Genomic DNA, 6,000 nt, shown 5'->3' with positions numbered 1-6,000 from the left:
TCTGAATAATATCAACATCTAATTTAACAACATATAGAAATTTATCCCATTGTGTCGCTGGACCAAAATAAAGCTATAACATTATCCACATTATTCATACCCCTCAGCATTGCATATACACTCCTATAACCTGTAAAACCTGGTTTAAACTTTATTTAGAAAATAATATCTTCCCACATTCTTTTCGATGTAAGTTAATGTGTTCACAGACTGACAGATTTGATCCTAAATTCATATTACAAAAATCTTAAATCTCCACTCTTTTTCTTGTGTCTTCACAACTGGTTTGCACACTGTAAAAAGCCACAGCATCTCCTTAAGAGTTTGATTTTGGCTTGCATAGGGAACATTAGTTTACAGAAAGCTTACTCAGCACTAATCTGTTCCTACAACATTTCTAAAGTATTCCAGTGGTTGTAAAGTTCTTTGCAGCATCCAGAGTAGAACTAAACAAATGTAAACTTTTAGTTCATTTTCTCTAATCTGTTTAAAGCTGATCAAGATAAACTAAATTTGAAGGCACTGAAACAGTGATGAATTCTGTTCTTCATAATCATTAGCTGAAATGTCTATTTTCAATTTCAAAGTTCAAGTGCAAATTCCAAGCCACTGGTTTTCTGTTTTTCAGAAAATCATGATTTTAAACTTTACTCCAACACCAGTCTGGAAAATCTCTTTTATTTAAGTAGGGTCAAAGTCCCACTCAGACAGAGCACTGGTACATACAGGTGGCAAGTTACTACAGCTGCTTTTCTTATAGAAAGATTCAGTCATTGCAGCATGTGCCAGCTCACAAGTATAAGGTAAGTTACCTACATAATCATGCAGTGCTAACAGCTCCGTCAAATTAAGGTTACAGAATATCCATGTGGATTGAAAATAATTGAAGAGAAATTCATTTTGTACTAGTAACTTCCTTCTAGTTAAATCTTAAATCAGTAGAAAAGAATTCTATAAAACATTGACGTATTTAATGGATAATATGTTCCAGTCGTTTTTTCAGGGCACTTTGCAGTTTTTGTATCTAACACGAAAATGTAACAGTATATACGTAGCTGTTATTCATTATACTATGATTCATTGTCTGTCCTTAATTGAGCAAGGAAGAATCAATCATGTAGCTTTTAGACAAGGGACACATATTGGTCAGATGACAAACTGCACTCATCAGAATACAGTTGAGTTGTTAAGTTGAGAGAGTTCTGCAAGCTAAACGGCCACTTGCTGCATAAAACAAGAAAAACAGTCCAGTTTGTTGCCTTCTCCAATCCTGTTCTGTTTGGGTGCCTCAAAAGGGTGGGATGCTCTTCAGAGGGTTGATGTTGACTCGATGGGATGAATGGCCTGCTTCCACACTGCAGGCGTTCAATTCTATTCTAACTGAAGAATTTGGTTTTGGTTATGGTTAGCTGTTAGTTAGTGGTTTACACCAGGCGGTTGATGCACATGAATGATGGGCAGTACTGTGTAGCTTCCAGTGAGGATTAAAATGTGCAACTTTGGCAAGCTGGGGTGGTGAAACAGTATCCAAGTGTATTCAACCTTCATCTTAAAGGATCTGTCAAAATGCATGATTGAAAGGAATAGGTTACTACCAAAAAAGGGAGATTACAGGAGGATAGCCATTAGTAAGAGGTCTATGAAAAGGCCCAGTTGCTGTGTTTGGAAACAACAAAGCATAGGAAAGACAAGAGTCAGAGTACAGATGCCAATATATAGAGATTTGTAGATGATGTTTTGTCCTCAGTTCTCCTAATATGCATCAATATTAATGAAATAAATTCTGTATTCTCTTGAAGAAATTGTTTTTCCAAAATAAACTGAAACATGGTGCGAGAAAAAGAATAGTTAGCAGATTTTCACCCTCTCCCTTTGAGTGAATGCAACAAGCTAGAAAATGCAGCACAATTGGATTACAAAACCCTTTTGTAGCTGTTCTCCTAACTTGCAGAGAGAGTGCATTGGTCTTGATTGCCTCAAACCAATTTTCTAAAGACTGAGCATTGGTTTTAATAATATTGCATATATTTAGTATCACAAGGCATACATGGTCTCTCAACCACCACCTGAATCAACAAGCATCAAAATCCTACTGGATAACACTGACAAAGAGGAACAAGTGCAGCAGAAGCACCACCACCTACCTACAGGATCCTTCCAAACTACAAACTGAAACTAGCGTTCCCTCAAAGCTGCATAAGCACCTTCTTCACAAATCACACCACTTCTGCTTCCAGAAACCACTGCCATGCACAAACCTTTACAGGTCTTTACAGCAGGAAGGAAGTGCTGGGAACTATATTGCTGAGTCACAAATGTCAGAACTCACTCCCTAATAGGATGAACCAACAACAAATGGACTGCAAAAAGTTCAAGAAAGCCTCCACAAAATTTTGTCAAGGAAAATCAGACGTGCAGTAAATACTTTACCAGCAGTTCTCATATTCCAAGATGTGGATGAACCGGTGCTGGACTGGGGTGGACAAAGTTAAAAATCACACAACACCAGGTTATAGTCTAACAGGGTTAATTTGGAAGTACAAGCTTCCAGAGCACTGCTCCTTCATCAGGTAGCTAGTGGAGCAGGATCATAGGACAGAAACAGTAGCAGCTGAAGATAGTTGGACCTAGGATGGTTGTTAAGTCCTGGAGCTGAGATAACTGATGGCCAACAACAACACACATCCTTCCTTTATACTGGCAGCAGGTCTTTTGCTCCCTAATTCCCAATGATGATAGTTTTGCCAGAGTTACTTGATACCACATGCAGTCAAATGCACCCTTAATGTCAAAGGCAGTAATCTCACCTCTGAAAGTTAACATTTTTTTGTCCATGTTTGAACCAAGGCTGTAAAGTGGTCAGGAGCTAAATGGGAACCCAAACTAAGCCTCAATGAGCAGCTTGTTACCAGTTAAGTGCCACTATTGATGACCCCTTCCACTGCACTACTGATGTTCAAGTGTAAACTAATGATGCAGTAATGGCCAGATTAGATTTGTCCTGTTTTTTGTACACTGGACATACTTGGTCAATTTTTCACATTGCTCTGGTATTTGTCAGTGTTGTTGCAGTAGCCGTATTGGAACAGTTTTGTTAGGGGCTCTGCATGTTTGGAGCACAAGATTTCAGTAGCAATGATGAGGCATCATCAGATCCCATCATTTTGCTGTATCCAGGGCCTTCAGTCATTCCTCAATAGTTGCCTCAATATCATGAGCATGTTAATCACTGAACTGTATTTGTTTATTTTTCTACCTTTTAGTAAAAAGAATGTAACGTTTAACATTTTAACCTTTGTTTTCCTTATTTTTCTGCTTTGTTTAATGTATGGTACCCAAGTACTTTTGTATCTAAGATGGCACTGTAAGTGGCAATTTGTAAACATTTGACTGTACTCTCATGAGTATATGACAATAACCCTAATTCAATTCAATATAGATTAACTTCCCATCATATTAGTGTTAATAAACAGAAATTATTTCGCAGAGTGACCTGACTACCTGTTCCGATGTTCATTAACACCTGGCCTCCCATTCAGCAGTGTCCGACTGCCACAACTAAAATGGTGTTATTAATACCTTTAAATTTGGAAAACACCTCAGGTTCATTTCTTCTCTCCATGTTCTCCCTGCTTTCAAAGATCTCTTCAAAACTCTGGATCAGACCTTTAGTTCTCAATCCTGATTTTTTCATTCTCTTCCCCCTTCTCTTTGAACTCTGCATTCATAGCAGCCTTCCTTATTAAAATAGTTTGAAATGCTGCCTTGCATATGCAAGTAGAATGGTTTTAAATTTTAACAAACCCAACATATTAACAGTAACTTATATTTGGACATGACTTTGCATATAGAAAAGCATCCCAAGATACTGTACGAGAATGAGAGAGAATAGGGCATTAAGATACTGGACATTAGTGTTTTCAGAGAATGTGACACAAAGTCAACATTCAGAAGTTAGAACAGGAGAACTAAGCCTCAAACAGTTAGCAAGTGACAAACAGGAAATAAAGAGACAAAGACATTTTGGAGTGAAATCCGGGTGACTGAATGCAATGCCAATGGTGGAGCAGTGGAAACCAATGGTGCAAAAGAAATCACAAATAAAGCAGCACAGAGATTGAAGAAATCAAAGGGGCTAGAGAAGATTGAGCTAGACAGGGTCAAATCTATTAATGAGAAGTTCAAAAGAGATGGAGTTTCTACTATATATGTGGACTTTGGAAATTATAATTTCAGGAGGTTGAGGCAGGAATGCTTTTCAGACTGGTGGAAATGAAAAATAGTAGCCGTTGCTGTCCACATTATAGACAAATATATTGGACTCAAGCATTGAAAGCATCAGAGCATTTGTATTTTTGGGTGAGTCCAAAACAAAATTACAGAACTATGAAACAGCCACTAACAAGTAATTGTTAGAAATTAATGAAGAGGATTTGTCCCCATGCAGGATGAGAAGAATATCGATCCTGCCATCACACGGTAATTAAAGCAGACAACACTGATTGTCAGCCTTCTTGCATTCCCAAAGGAGAAAGGACTAGTAGGATATGGGGATAGGAGGGAAGCAATTATTAAAATAAAGGAGTCAAACACTACCACAGACAGGAGAAAGTGAGGACTGCAGATGCTGCAAATCAGAGCTTAAAAATGTGTTGCTGGAAAAGCGCAGCAGGTCAGGCAGCATCAAAGGAATGGGAGAATCGATGTTTCGGGCATAAGCCCTTCTTCACAGACAGGCTGTTTGGCTTCAAGTATAGATTCCTAGTAGTTATATAATTAGTAACTAAATTTGCCTCATTTGAATATTTAAAAAGATAAAGATTGATTATTATTCCAAGTCACAGGAAGATTATTGCACAAGAGGACATTTGGCCTCTCGTGATTGCACCAGCTCAAGATGAGTGGTGCTTTTTCACAGACTCTCATTTTGATCTTTTTCTTATGACCAAAGGAACATGTTCACAGGTTTCTTCAAATCAGTCCTCCTAGTAACGGCTATAAAAAGGATAGTGCACATATAAGCCTTAGTTTTATCTAGTCCTCTACTCAAAGACTTCCAACTGGCTGCAAGTTGAAATTCGCATTCAGTTTTCCAAACTATTTAACTCGAGATTTTTATGATCATATTTGAATAAAACCAGCACAAAAAGCATTACCTTTTTTCTACAATACAATAAACTTCTTGAGTTTACTTGTCTGATTATTAGTATCCATTTACTTCAGGCTGCGCAATCATTATTGCTCTTTTATTGAACTGTTAATGCTGACCTCACGTAGGTCTCAGATAACATTAATATTAATTTTAATGAGATTTTACTTGCATTTATATCTTTTTAAGAGCTTGTCATTCAATTATATCTTTGAAGGTAACTGCAGATTGAATGGTGGAATTTGATATCAGTAGGCATACACTGAGGAGTTAAGTGTTGGTTATTTGCTTTGTCTTTTAATCAGCAGTTCCCGTTTTCTATTGATATTTGTTTAAACACAAGCAGACATTGTACTGCTATCATTGACAAGATCCCCTTACATTTCAAATCTCTCATTAATATTCCAGTCCAATAACATTTTGTTGACAAGTGTAACAGCAATGAATGAAGCATAATAAACTACAAGATCTTTCCCATACTGAATTAACTTGTCTTCTTTCAAATCCAAACAGTTCAGCAAGCTTTCGTCTTCTCCATGATAGTGGAACATTAGGCTACATTTACTTTTTGCACATCCTGAATATATCAAGACTCGGTCACCAATGCCTGTTCCCATTCAATTTCAAACTTACATTATCAGTACCCTGTGACATCCATTGGCATCCTGTGAGAGACATATGAGCATATCAACAAGCCCCTCCATGGCCTTGATTCATCTAATCTCTGCTTACTTGGCTGCACATATCCCTTATTCTTCCAACTGGTTGGAATTCCTCTGCTCACCAGTCCCTTTCCCTTTTTCTCTCCTCACCCTTAGAATGTCTACAGTGTGGAAACAGACCACTTGGCC

The sequence above is a fragment of the Chiloscyllium punctatum genome, chromosome 19, assembly GCF_047496795.1.
Source record: "Chiloscyllium punctatum isolate Juve2018m chromosome 19, sChiPun1.3, whole genome shotgun sequence".
Taxonomy (NCBI): domain Eukaryota; kingdom Metazoa; phylum Chordata; class Chondrichthyes; order Orectolobiformes; family Hemiscylliidae; genus Chiloscyllium; species Chiloscyllium punctatum.
This window is presented reverse-complemented; position numbering follows the sequence as displayed.